This window comes from Synchiropus splendidus, chromosome 3 (genome assembly GCF_027744825.2).
Source record: "Synchiropus splendidus isolate RoL2022-P1 chromosome 3, RoL_Sspl_1.0, whole genome shotgun sequence".
Classification (NCBI taxonomy): domain Eukaryota; kingdom Metazoa; phylum Chordata; class Actinopteri; order Syngnathiformes; family Callionymidae; genus Synchiropus; species Synchiropus splendidus.
Window position 1 is genome coordinate 23,901,425 of NC_071336.1, and position 14,370 is coordinate 23,915,794.

Consider the following 14,370-nt stretch of genomic DNA (forward strand, 5'->3'; position numbering starts at 1 on the left):
GTCGCCTTTACAACTTCCATGAACCTCATTGCTTGTCTTCGACATGGCTTTTCCTGTCTGTTCCCAATGACAACCTCACTGCCTGACACTTAAAACTTTGTCGTCCAGTTCTGCCTGCATCCTTTGACGGAACTGACCTTTGACAACTTCTGCTCACCATGATAAGAAATCAAATGTTGCTTTTTATATCTTAAAATTAAATTTCATAGTAGAATGCAGTCTAGGTAAAATACATCACAGGGGTTGCCTTGCAGCGGCATAGGCATTCGCAGTGTATTAACCCAGAAATATATAATCCAGAGGCCATTAAAACACAACGCATCTTGTACGATTTTGGAGCAAATATTTCCTCGCCTAACGTAAAATGAACATTAATCGAGTGTGATGATATGCAGCGTTAGTCTGAGGAGTTCAGTTGATGGAGAATACAGAAACCAAAGTTTACTTCAGGAGTTCAGAAAGCTTCCCACTGATCAACTATTTATAGGTCGAGCCTCTCAGGTTTGTTGCACCTCTGAGGAAAAGGCAAGTTATTCAGATACCTTGATAAACAAGGCGCCTTCTCCATATTTTAGGAACCTGGGCAGGATGAGGAGAGCGAGACTCCGAGCTGCGCTACAGCTGCAGCCTGAATTAGCCAGGACCACATAAAGAACCCTCGTCTCTATTCCAAGTCGGGGTGGGAAAATTACAGGCCTGCTTGCTCTACTCTAGCATTAAACCTCAATTAGTGCATGAGTTCACCGGTGATGTCGTTACCGAGGGACCCAGGAGCTTTGGAAATAAGCAGTGCTTTGCTCGATGGAGACAGGCGCTCGCACTTCAAACTTTCAGGGCTCTTTGAGCACATGTGGAAAGTCGTTGGGAGCTGAAACGGAGTTAGATGGTGTCCTTGCGAAAACAAATGGCTAGAAAACCTGCGGCCAGGTTTGGCTGAATTGGCCAGGAATTTTAAGCCGGAGTCGTGACTGAAGTTTTCCCAAGAGAACAGAGGTCGGTGAGGCAGGACAATAAAAACTTTGGTTTGACCTTCAGTGACCTGATAGGAGACAGAAGAGAGCCGGTGGGCGGGGCCTCGTGCCTCCTGACTTTTTGTTATTGCAGCCACCTCAAACGCAACAATGGCTTACATAACCTGACAGGAAATCACACTAGTAACAGCTGATCTGAGCAACTATTTAAAACCATTACAGAATTGTTCTGCTTCGCTTGAATTACATAATAACTAGATGCTCAAAAAAATAATCAATTGTTAATTCCAGACAAACACATGATTTTAATTTGTGCGCTTGTGTTTTTTTTTTCCTTTGGGGATTAAATGACAAAACAGAATAAATAATTCTATTTAAGATATAGACATACTAAATAAATAAATAAATGTTCACAAGTGCCTAAATAGAAATTTGATTTAAACCAGTATTAGTCCCATATGAAACTGTTAAAAAGTTGGGAACATTTAATTGAATCAGATCAAAGCGTTTTACTATCAGACCCCGTGACTTCGCATAAAGCAGAAGGTGGCTACCAAGGTTTATTTTCATATAGTTTCTGATTGTTATACAAAAATAACTTCAGAATGATGTCAGTTTCCGGATATTAAATCACTGGAGAGGTAATATGTTTTCGTAACCATGAGAGATGACGGACAAATATACCAAATGAAGGCTCAGATTGTTGTAATCTGGTACGATCCCTTAAACATGTCAGCGCTCTCCAACAAAAACACAGAACTCAAGGCCGAGGCCAGAGTTAATGTGGTCAGAAAATGTTCCCTGGCGCTGTAGAGCTGCCGTTTCTTCAGCGTATACATGGAAGGCAGCAAGTGTAGCAGCATGGGAACGCTCCAGGGCAGCGCTGCGTACCTTTGCTCCTTATTGTAACAGAGAGCGTGTGAATTATGCATGCCAGCTTCCAGCAACTTCCTTGGAGGCGTAAAAGCAAGCTGCCCGAAAAACACAAGTCGGTGTACCTCCACCTGAAGACAAAAATCTCCCTCACATCTTCAAAGAGAGGCAAATCTGGTCATAGTCTGTTAGTACCACCCAGTGGGTTTGCAAAACTCACTCTCTCACAGGTGCAGCAAAAAGGGATGGGGCCCACAGTTCTCAAAAAGTGGAACAGTCTTTTTTTTTTTTTTCAGCGCGGAGCTCTGACAAAAACTTCAAGTAGGGGTGGGGTGATGAGGGGAGATTGAGATCAAAAGCCCACCATTTCTTGTGAGCGGACCCAATCAGCCAAGAGGGCCAAGGAGAGAAGGAGAGACAAGCGCTTCCCTTTTAAATTGATCCCACTGAGACCCTCAAGGTTCCCCTTGCAGGACTTGCAGAAATGCGATAAAAATCCGGCCCCGTGGATCTGACAAGGAACTGGGAGGGGAGAGGCGAAGAAGAAAGACTGTTTCGGGGAGCTGGAGACACAGAAAGAACAGAGGAAGTAAGGAGGGAGACAAGCCAGTTGAGGCAGATCAAGGAAGACAAGAAGGTGGGCTCATTCTCCCGGGGGGTGGAGGGGCACCGGCGCATCAATGTGTGCCAGCAAAAAAAGCAGCCAGAGTTGCTATCAACTATCAAACCTGTGTTTCACGTCTGATGATGAGCTCTGCTGTGTCTTTATTCTGCCCAGGTCTTGGCAGTGAGACTCTGGATCGTTTCACGCTGGCCTGAGATCTGACTCTGGATCAGTCCGTCGTAGTTATCCGCAGCATACTGAGCCTCAAAGGAACAACCGCTATCAGAGCAACCCAGAGACCCCACAGCCTGCCAGGCACACCATCCACCAGTCCAGTGGCCAACACACACAAACTCACTCCATGCCTGTCGGGGAGGTGGGGTCGTGTTTTTGTAGTTCGACGTCCGGAAGAGAGGAAAACCTTATAATTGGATTATAAGTCAAATGATAAAAATTACAGTCAGTAAATCAAATTTAGTCCTCATGATTTTCATCAGACTCGAGGAGGTGACCCAAATAACGAACTTATCATGACGACATCAGATGTGTCAGTGGTAACATGCATCTTCACGGATCATAAAGAATCGTTTTGCTTCCCTCCATACTCGTCGAGTTGCTTCTGTCTTTAGCGTTTGTTCACCGTGAGCCAACTCTGAAGCACAACAGTCGCCTCCACTCGAATCATCTCTGAACTCGGAAAGTAAGTTCGGCTCTTGATGAGTCACAATTCATGAGGATCTCCAAACTCTTCTACGTCTTGAGTTTAGCTGGACAAAAGTGGTACAAGAGAATTAATGACCCATAGCCACCTGTATCCCTCAGCAGTACCAGGTCTTAAAAAAAAGTTATAACACTAAATGTCTCTTCAATAAGTTGAAATCCGAAGCTGAGAAACAGATTTTGTTCTCTGATTTTTATGGCTAATGTTGGGCAGGTTTATTTCTATATTGCTAAAACGAAGCTATGATACAACTGCATTAGGAGTAAGGCCGATATATCGTCACCGATATGGGCATTTATGACCTCGTTATTATCAGCTGATCAAATAATAAATATAATTTATTTAGTCTGATAAGATGCTATTTATATTCATACATGATGTGAAATGCTATGACCCTTTAAAATGTTATATCAGGTCTTGGAGTTCAATTTTTGGACAAGCAGAGTTTTGCTGTTGAAGACTGGATTTGCAGTATCAGCAGCACAACTGGACCCCAAATACTCATTCCCTGGACACGTAGTTGAGGCACCATTCTGGTATTTAACAAGTGAACATTACATTTTGGGCTTGATCTGTTCATTGTTGATTGAAAAGGGAATAAAACATATTCATTTATATTGAGCACTTTTTTATTGTTTATTTGTTTGAAAATGGTGAGTCAATGTCATTTTTAGTGAAAAAAGTACGCAAAGGACACAGACCTGGAAGAAAGTCCCATGGAAGAAACCACAGAGTGTTCAGAAATTCATTTGACACCAAAAATGAGAAAATGGAGGCAAAGCTGGCAGCACCGCCACACCACAGGAAATAAAGCATACTGACTCACTGAAGGAACAAAGGGAGAAAAATGACAAAATAAAGGGAGAAATTAAAAGAGGACAGAACCATCAAGGCTCTGGCTGAAGGCAATGCACCCACAAGCATGAAGAACTCATTGGCCAAGGCTGAGGAGAGAATCGCCCACTTGGAAGTCAATGGAAGAGCCAAGAACATGATGATATAACTCAGTGCCAGAAGACATGGAATATGATCTTCTTCTCTCTACAGAGAATCAGGGACAAGGTTACTCTCAACTCTACAGAGCAGATCGGACGATGGGGAAGAGACGTTACAGAAGAAGTGTCAGTACCCAATACAGGTCTGTTACAAGACAGAAAGAAGCAAGTGGAAATGAAGGCTAAGGCGCACACTCTACCCTGCAAAGCTGAGAGTTCAGTTACACATTCGGATGTCTTCTAAAGTAGACAAGTGATGGACAGTGAAGTCTAATAACATAGTCAAAAAGGTACATTATTTGACTCATGTTCTTAAAGGAATCAGAGTGCTCAACAAACAAAGCTGTCTGAGAAAAGAAATTATGAGAACTGTTTGTCTCTCTGCTCCTTTTCCATCCCTCAGATCAAGTTGATATGAACGAGCTGTTGTTCTATGTTTGACTATAATATTTTCAAGAGATAGAGGGAGATAGACATCCAAGAGAGGCTCAAAGTACAACAGCTGCTACTCTTCATCTGGAGAACACAGGTGGATGACACCCCCAACGCAGACAAAAAAAAACCAGGGCCGAACCCGGAACATCCTAAATTGCAGTCCATTCCAACAGTGACAATCCTCCGCACGTTCCAGAATGAGAACCAGTGGACAAATCCAGCTGTGATGAAAAGCTGCAGCTGCGCATGAATAACTTACAACCTCATAAATAAGCAGATCTCTGCTAATTCCATTAAAGTGGCTTCAGGGCAGATACGCCTCCCCCATCACTCTGCACCCCGTCCTCCTGTGGACGCTCGCCCCACCCGTTGATAAATGCCCTGAAATCACATAACTATTCAACATCAATATTTTGACATTTCATTCAGCTGACTCTCCAGACGAAGTCATTTATTTAATTAGCTGAATCGAAATTGGCAGCAGAGGCCAATCCAAAGTTACGTGACCGCGGCTCGCTTGCCACAGGTAACCTTTTTAGAGGGAATCAGCGCGGCAAATTGATTGCTAAGAGCGCAAACTCATCATGAGTGCTAATTTTCAGAAGCAGCGCGCGGCGATGTGAGGAAGTAAGAGGCTCTATTTATAACAGGAGGGGATTATCCTGTCATTAGAATAAAGAGCCGAGGAGAAGAATCAATTTCAGGGTTTTAAAAGCTGACAAACACAGTTCAGCGATGCTGCTGCTCTGTGCTTACGACAAATCAGAAGTCTGAGGTAGAAAGATGCCCCAGATGGTCCACCATCAGGCCACAATTCAGATTCCTCATACCTGTGTTAGGCTTAACCCAGTGAACACTTTATTCAGTGAGGCAAATATTTTGTAAAACAAGACCGTGCCGATTTGGACAAGACTATATCCTGTACTTCCGTGAACTTCTCATGGCTCCAGTCATGCCAGGGCTCATATCTGAAGATACTACTTGATCAAGCAATGACGACAAACTTGCAAAAGCCAAACAGTATTGCAACTACAAACACAATAAAGTCAAAAACCATTCACTTCACAAACACTCTAGAAACACAAGATACCAATTCGAATCGCTCTTGTGTGCTTCATATATTTTTTAATTTTTTTTTTTTTTTAATTCGATAGAATGGAGCTGCCAAAGTTTGAACATCTCAAACCAGGATGTATAAACTTTCCTCTGTAGGACTTGGAATGTACTTGAACACTGAAACAACACAGATAAAATGGAAGCCACAGCCTGACTGTGATTTTCTGTGTACAGCTGAGATGTCTGCACCGTGGAGGTATTTCAATTCATCTCAGAAAGACAGACAGACAGTGATTTGTCCCGGGGGGTGGATAAGTGTAATGTTCAAATTACAAGAGGCAGTGCAACTGCTGAGTTTCTTTAAGTCACACTTATGACATGCCGGACAGCCTGGGTCAATGAGGTTTCATGAAACACTGTCCATATTTTCAGAGCTCACTAGGTGGCCCTCTTGGTTAAACAAATGATGTGAGGTTTCATAGAAATATTTTTTCAAAGATGAAGATTATACACTGCCATATATAAGATTACGAAAATTAAGAAACCAATCCACGAAAATGGCAAGAGTTATTTCGGTGTATCGTTATTGGGCCTTGTTTACCTCATTTTAGGTTTTCAATTTGGGCCAAAAATTTTTCTTCTGCTTATCCAGCCCTTAGAGGCTATTGGTGGATAGCAACTGCATACCATCTGGATGTAGAGACTTCCGAGTCTCTCTAGGAGAGATGAACTTCTCATTCCATTGGAACTGGGACTGCGCAGTCACAGACAACACGATAAATCCAACTGAAATGCCAGTTAGCATTTGTAACCGGTCGTCGGCAAGAGGGGAGGGGAGAGGGACTTAAGTGTCTCTAAAGCCGGGACCATCAACACCAGTGCTTGTAAAGTGAGCATCAATTTCCTTTCTAAACGTAAACTTAAAGGAGCCAGACCTCACCAGCTCTGAAAATATCAGTTGGCATCGACCATTATGTTGTTTATTGTGCCTCGGTCATAATGTGCTGTCGTGGCAGGTTTACGAGCGGTGGCATAAACACCACCAATAAGTGCCAAAACACAAAGGAAACATTAAATATGTACGATTTAAACACAATGATTTCCAGAGTCACTCGACAGTCCGCTTAGATAAGACATGTAATAAAAAGGGGGAAGCGCATTATACTAATTCGTCTTGTCTGCCGAGCGCTTTGACAGCTCCACTGATGCCGACATCTCTTTAACATGAGGTTAGTGGGAGTTTGGCCTCCCCTCAGTCGTTTGTAAGCTTCTGAGCCTGGAAATGATTAGGCCTGGGAGGGCAATTAGCCCATCACAGGGCTATATATAGTCCACTTGGCCCGGCTCGGCTCCTGGGTCACATCCACGCCGCAGCATTCATGGACGCATGTTCTCTCAATCTGGAGCGTTTTATGAGTGATGTGAAGGCTCTGCTGACTCAGATGAGCGGTCATAACTCAGCCGTCGATCAGGTGTCTCAGGAGGACGAGAGTGAGTGGGAAGCATCGCAGGAACAAAAGCACATGTTCTACACGCAGCCATCAGAGTACGAGGCTTGTTGTGGTGATGTCCACTGACTCACCGTTATTCATTTCATCAGAATTTTGTTCCGTGTTGCTCTGCGGTTTCTCACGATCTAGCCTTTGGTTTAGTCGCCAACAAACATCTCAAATGTACCGTGGTTGGGAAATCGCGCTTTCCCACAGCCTTACAACAGGGAGCAGCAATGCAAAGAATGCTTTCCTGTTTTACAGCCCCCTGTCCTCCATACCTCCTCAACTCTCGGGGAAAAAATACAGATTTCAGAGATTGTATCCTCAAAACAGGAGGTTCGCCCACTCTTTCACCTGGGACAGCTGTTTGACAGTGGAGGCAAACGTGGAAGGTTACAAGAGCCTGGGAATGTTTAACATCAAGAGAGCAATCAGAACATTGCAGGAGCTTGGGGAATTGGACAGGAAATATGGAGAGTAACCCCTTCCTGCCTGGGAGGAAGGAGAGGAGGAAGTGATTTCAGTTATGGGAGCTGTTTCTGTGAACTGAAAGTGAGCCTGTTGATATAGGTTAACTCACTCTCTCATTTTCCTGCCCCGCTATATCGACCACCTTCCTTTAGCACGATCGCAAAGGTAACAGTTTCCAGGCCACACAAACGTTCCTTTCCCTTTGACACGCCAGACACGTTATTAGATTTCATCCTCAGCCCTGTGTCCGCTGCGATTTCAAGCAAAAGTATTTGAAAAACACTGAACCTCTGAACGAACATTTCGGGCACAAACGTAACCCTCTGGGCGCCAAAGTCGTGACAAGCAGCATTGCTGCATATAAACGACCCAATCTTCTAATACTGTATAAAGCCTGATGTTGTTACTTCTTTACACAAGTCAATGGCGGAAACCTGTAAAAATAACATTTGTCTGTATGTTTGCACTGAAAGTTGTGGACTAAATAGTGACCGCTGCTTAGTGACAGCCAGTTTGTTCGCCGTTTGCACGTGCACACTGGTACCAATGCTTTGCTTCAACGTTTACAGGGACGAGTTGGGGCATGGTTGTTGTCCCAACCGCTTGTTGAGAATGTAAAAATAAACCATGAGAATAGCAGTAGATGACTCAATTCACTTTCATCCCAAACTTCAGGTCACACCATCAAACCTATGGTTGTACTCATGGACCTAAATAGTCAAATATTTAGCCTGCTTTAAACACTATTTTTTTCCAGCCAAATACAACTTGTCTCCCAGAAAAGTAATAAACATAAAACTTAAACATTTAAAAAGACCATCCTTTTCTGAGCCTGGAAATATGGCCTCCCTGTGCTTGCTAGCTTTTCAGCTCTCTCTCAGGATATCATTCTGCCAACGTCACCTTCCAACATCACCTTCTGAGCCGTAGTGGCTCAGCAACCTCTTCAGTCCCTCCCAAAAAAAACTTGGAACAGAACTCAGCCAATAAAGACAATGTATCAGAGGGAAGTGTTTTGACATTTACTGAATTGGTGACAGTAAAAATGTTCTCACTCTCCAATCACCAGCGGTCCATCCCTTCATATGTTTAGCTGGAATGTGTGGCTTCAGTTCTGCGAGCCACTGACTTAAGTTATTATGTTTCTTTCAGGATTTTTCTGTGAAAAACATGCAGAAAACTGTCATGTTGAAGTTTAAATACGTTTCATCATGTGAGAGTTCATCTCTATAAAGTGACCATATTTCTGATGGCATGGCAGTGCATCACACTAGCTTGTATGTGGCGGAAACCCTGCCTTCTCAGTTCCATTTTATTTAGTCCCCGAAGACACAGTTGCTTCATCATGTTTCACTACAGTGTGGTTGTGTAGCATTATTGTTGTCACCACAGATGAGTTAAAGATAATTCAAGGTCAGGAAAAACACTTCAAGACCCCCTTGATTTTCATGGTGGCCATGTTCCAGAACAGCAACGTCCAAGGGAAGTCTAAAAAACATTTATCTTCGATATGAATTTGTGATTGTTTAAGAAAACAATCCCTCAACGTAATAAACTTCTCCCACACACTCTTCCTTGAACATAGAGATGTTTTACCATCTCTACGAGGGTCACCATCTTCTACCGGAGCTAAGGTTCTGTGTCAGAACCCTTGAAGAGCTGGAAGTTCATTGATGCTACTTATCAGCCAATCACAGCCCAGGTGGATTCTTTGGGGTCATATTCTCCTCCGTAATATTTATGTATGTCATTAACAGAAGTTCAAGTTAATGACTAAAACAAGAGCTCTGATCTTCCTGAGCCAAAAGGATCTACATTCAGAGAAGTAGCAACCACCCTATCAACACAATCTCTGTCATCAGTCAACGGACTTTAATGTCATAAAAGCTATTTAAAAAAGACTTGAATATAAACTTTTAATCAAAGAAAGGTGATCTCCTTTCCTGGATTACAGAGCTGATAACCTCATGTCAAAAGCAATAACAGATCTTCATCCATAGACCACATCTTTTACTCTCAACATTAGGATAAATGGAGGAAAATCACATGCATGTTGTCTCACTGGACAGTCACCAAGCACCACTCACATTTCTGCACCAGGCTTGCGCTTGATTTGTAAGAGTAATGAGCGAAGCCATACATAAGGGGAAGTTTTGGCACGACACTGAGCTCAGGGCAAATTGCACAAGACAACTCAGGAAACTGGAGTTTGTTTTGCATGCCATGCAGAGAACACTTCTCACCTTTGAGTTTCGCTAAGAGAGACCAGAACATTGCCTAATGTCTGGCCTGTGAGTCCACTCCATACAAATCACTGTTCCAGTTATCACGACTTATAAACAATCCTATTAGTCAGGTTTCTCAAAACAGAGTTGGAAGTCCGCTACAGCATCTCACATTACAGAGTACTGGTGTGTCTGCTGCCTTTTTTGCACAGAATTTACATAAAGCTTTTACAGATACTGCTCCACACAGACATGGAACCTATATATGTATATATGAAATATCAGTATGAAATTGTCAAGAATTCTGAAAGAGCTGTCCAACATGCCAAGCCTTGTGCAATCCTACACACTTTGCAGTGTACGATTATGTAAAACACAAATGAAATGCAAAGACATAAGTGTAGGCGAACAGATTTTAACTTATCTATACAAACACACAGCCCTCTGGTTGCGTAAAAAAGTGTCATCACAGAGCATATCATCTTCACCCAGGTCACAGAGTCAGGAAAGAGACAGAAAGCAAATGATAAACAGGTAAAAGATTTTTACTCACACTATTCAGGTATGTTTGTAAAATGTTTATAAAGCAGCCAAAAACAGCGCCACAACAATGATGAATACCTACATGTACACTTTTCTACAGCGTGAAACAAGACTTTAAAAAGTGGTAAGTGTATGGAAATAAATTAACAGACCTCAGCAGTTCATTAGTCTGTGTCAGTCACACAGGATAAGCAATAGTGAAATTACAGCAGAAATACTATTTACCTTTCTCTCTTTGTACTTGGATGTTGTTAATTTTAAGTCATAAATATCATCAATTTTAAATTATTATATCAGCAGCAAGTTCCATATCATGGTTCTCAGTTTGAACCTCCTGATCCAGTTGGGTCATGAGTTCCAGTCACACTTGGAGGCGTTAAAGGTGGGGTAGGAGATGGAAGCAGTTGTTTCTACATTCCTTAAAATCCCCATCACACCTTGACTGAATGAGTGAAGTGAAAGCTAATCGAATCCGCCAAGCTGCAACTATATGGCATTGGGAGAGTGTACGAGGAAAGGGGGTTGGACTGAAAGTGCAGCTTGCTCAAACCTTTTTCCTGGACAACCAAAGGGAGGCATTGCACATGAGATCGAGAGATGGATCAGTGCTCCCCCTCCAGTCATGAGGACTCAGCTCCCCGAACTGGAACTACACTCTCTCACCTCACACCAAGCTTGGCAAGGACCAATACCACAACATAGTGAGAAAAGTTTCCATCGCAGGACTGCGATGATGACAGCAAGGTATGGACCTTGATCATTGAGAAGCAGCTCAGAGTAGTACCACAGCTCCAAACAGATCCTAACCAGTGGCAGAAGAGGGCACTAGGGACTATATTTTTTGGTTGTCCTGGGAAAACAGTGGTATGGCCCCTTTAGGGAGTTCTAAATTAAATCAAAGCATCTATTCTCAGACAACTTGTCACACAACCCAAACCCAGGAAAGTGGATTCTCTGCATATAATGCTGAGACTCTCAACTACAAGTATATCCTGATGGACCCGAATACTACAAAATAGATGGTAGGACAATTCAAGACAACTCATATCCTGACATATCATGTCAACTTGACATCCTCATTTCGACATGTGAGGTCACCGTGGCGGGCCGAAGGCTCAGCAGCACTGAGGGCATCGCATGACCTTGATGTGACATTGTTTACAGCAACATAACTACTCTGGCTGAATCATGTGCGACTGATGGAGCACATTTGAATGTGACTTGCTGGATTATTGTCTTGCTCTTTTCAACTGCTGTCCCCAGAGAGTGGGATAATACAGAGGAATGCTTCAGAGCGCTTTAATTTACTCAATTTATGAATCGAAGGGGGCTTCCTTTTTATGGTCTTTTTGAACGTATAGACAATTGCAGATTTCCTCTCAGAGAGAAGATTCCAATCTTAATTACTTGGTTAATTAGCTGGGATTCACAGGAGAAGCTTCATCCTATTGAAGGAGGCTCCTGACAGAGTTACCTTCCATCACAAAGACCAAACAAATCCCTCAGCAAACCCCTCAGTGTCTCTTCTGCAGATTAACTGCATAAGCGAGAATTCAATCTTGTTATTCGCCCTCTACACTCCACCTGGATACAGATTAATATTTATTGTTTCCCAATGACGACGAGGGAACGACAAAAAAAAAAAATCTGTCACTACATGATGAATACAGCGACGGCTTGGTGAGCTGAACTTCAGCAGATCAATGAAGCGTTCAGCCGATCATAAAAGAAAGTGCCAGGAAAAGAAAACTAAAACATTGATATAAAAAAAAAAAAAGTGTCGAGCGAGCATGCAGGGAATTGAGCCTGTGCCTTCAAGTCATCACTCATCTACATGGGTGCAGCATCAGCTGGAACTTCATCCATGACTGGCAGCATCCTCCAGCTGCATGAACATGCCGCGCACGGGTTGAGAAAATTTGGCGATTTGGCACACAGGCAAGGTAGAGAGCAGCAAGCGGCCAGAAAGGAAAGGTGAGGTAAGGTCCAGCTCAGGCAGCTGTTTGCCATTACTGGACCTCACCCTCCTCCCCCTTCAACAGGAAATGAGCAATCAGTTAGTACTGACAGGTACATGCTGAACCATCGCTGCTCTGCAACACAGAAAGGAATGGATTAGAGGAGTTAAATGTTAACCTTAAACCTCTCCCGATACCTTTGTCAAGAGGAGTGCATTTCATAAAGTATTTAATGTATTCTTGGGGAACAAAGATGTTGAAGAAAAAAAGTGACTGGACAAGTTTGAATGTTATATACAGTACATCAGTGGCGGGCCATGCATTTCATTTTATATATATATACACATATACATACTGAACAGAGTCATTCAAGAGGTGATAGAGAAAGAGAGGGGAATGTTTTGTCACTTACTGAATTGGTGACAGCAAAAACACAGAAACGATGATGATGTTTTTTCCAGGATTTTTCCGTGAATAACGAGAAAACGACACATTCAAGACCACCTCTTTGATGTTTCCACTTCATTTTAATCTGCATGATCATCATTTCATCATTAAAGAGATCAGTGCTCTGATGGCGTGGCGGCCAGGCCAGTTTATATGTGGTGGAAGCTCTGTTGTACACTCATTTGCAAAGTCTCAGTTTCCTATCAGAAAGACTCCAACAAGACGGCCACAGTTTGCCGACAGCGGCACAAGAAAGTAGAATCACACGGCTGCGCCAGCGTGCCCTGACACTAACATGCTAAATGTGAAAATAAATATCTCAAACATTTGCGCTCACCAAGCGCTAAGCCTGCGGTAGCCGCTTGATTGGAAGTGGCAAACTTTCTCCACCTGGTTATCTTGCTGGGCGCCTTGGGGACGAACTGCAAAACATGAAAAAACAGACGCCCTGTTTTCTCATCAGGACGCCCTAAATGTTCGATTATCAGTGCTTGTATAATGTCCAACTCGTAGTGTCATCACACTGGTTTCCATGACAAGACAAATCTCAAGAGTAATTTCGAAGAATATGATCAAAATTAGCAGATTCTGAACCCTAAGCCGTAACTTGGCCCCCAATTGATCGGTGCAGCCCGACTCATAACGCGCTGCAATTTTTGCCTCATCGGAGGAAGTCACAAGGCCGATCCAGACCCATACACAGACAACGGAAGCATGGTTGTTACGTTTCACAGCTGACCACTTAACCACCCTCCCACAGTCTTCAGCAATACACAAATTTTAAACGCAAATAAACACAGAGAATCCAGGGAATTATCTGCTCCCTACACAGTTACTAGTCAGCCAAGACGCTGCTTGTTTTAAACGTGTTCCAGTTTTAGCCCAAAACCTTTTGCCACATGCCAGTGTTCATCTCATCTCTAGCTGAAAAAAATGGTATGACGGATGTAAAGAGAATAAAAAGAAACATATTTTGAACTGACTAACCATTTAAGCTATAGTACAGTTTAACATGCCACTGAAGTAAGGGATAATAAAGACTGTACATGTGATTAAGCAGCAATGTTAAATGACAATATAACAAGCGAGTGCAGAAATACAACCCAAACGGCCAGAAATGATCATCTAAACGAGAGGTTCTATCTTGCAACTGCATCTTTTTGAGTTGTTGTTCCACATTCTCTGCTCTTCGCAATAAAAAAGGAACCGTGTGCTGTATCAGCATGTAACAGATGTCCACATACAGACGCACAGTAAGCAGAAGTCAGCATGGAGTTGCTTGTTGATAGTCGTGACAAACCTGGAGAAGCCCTCGGGCTCCACAGTTCTACCTTCCTCCACACTTAAATCTCTGTTCTGCTGTCCGACACGCTTTGTTGGTGGGAAACAACTAAAGAGGAGTGACATAAAAGCCATGCTGCCTCGTGTTCAATTAGTAAGGATTACACTGGAATATGCTGGCTTGCAGTGTACGAGCGAGTAGGGAAAACACTCGCGATGGCAAAAAACGGAGTGAAAATCCACGAGAGAGCACAGCTATTGCTTATGAGCGGACACACCTTTCCTCAGCAACTGTCG

General features: G+C 43.0%; 1 protein-coding gene across 3 annotated transcripts in view; it reads right to left on the reverse strand.

Annotated features, from left to right (window-relative positions):
- The window catches only part of znf438 (zinc finger protein 438), a 38,682-nt gene that overhangs the window by 16,709 nt on the left and 7,603 nt on the right, over positions 1–14,370 (reverse strand). Inside the window, exon 1 of one of the 3 annotated variants that reach the window (XM_053859986.1) lies at positions 3,871–3,994. The exons of the other annotated variants lie outside the window; for them this stretch is intronic. The gene's annotated coding sequence lies outside the window, so the exon portion shown is untranslated. Of the gene's footprint in view, positions 1–3,870; positions 3,995–14,370 lie in introns of those variants that run through there. 3 annotated transcript variants of the gene reach the window in all.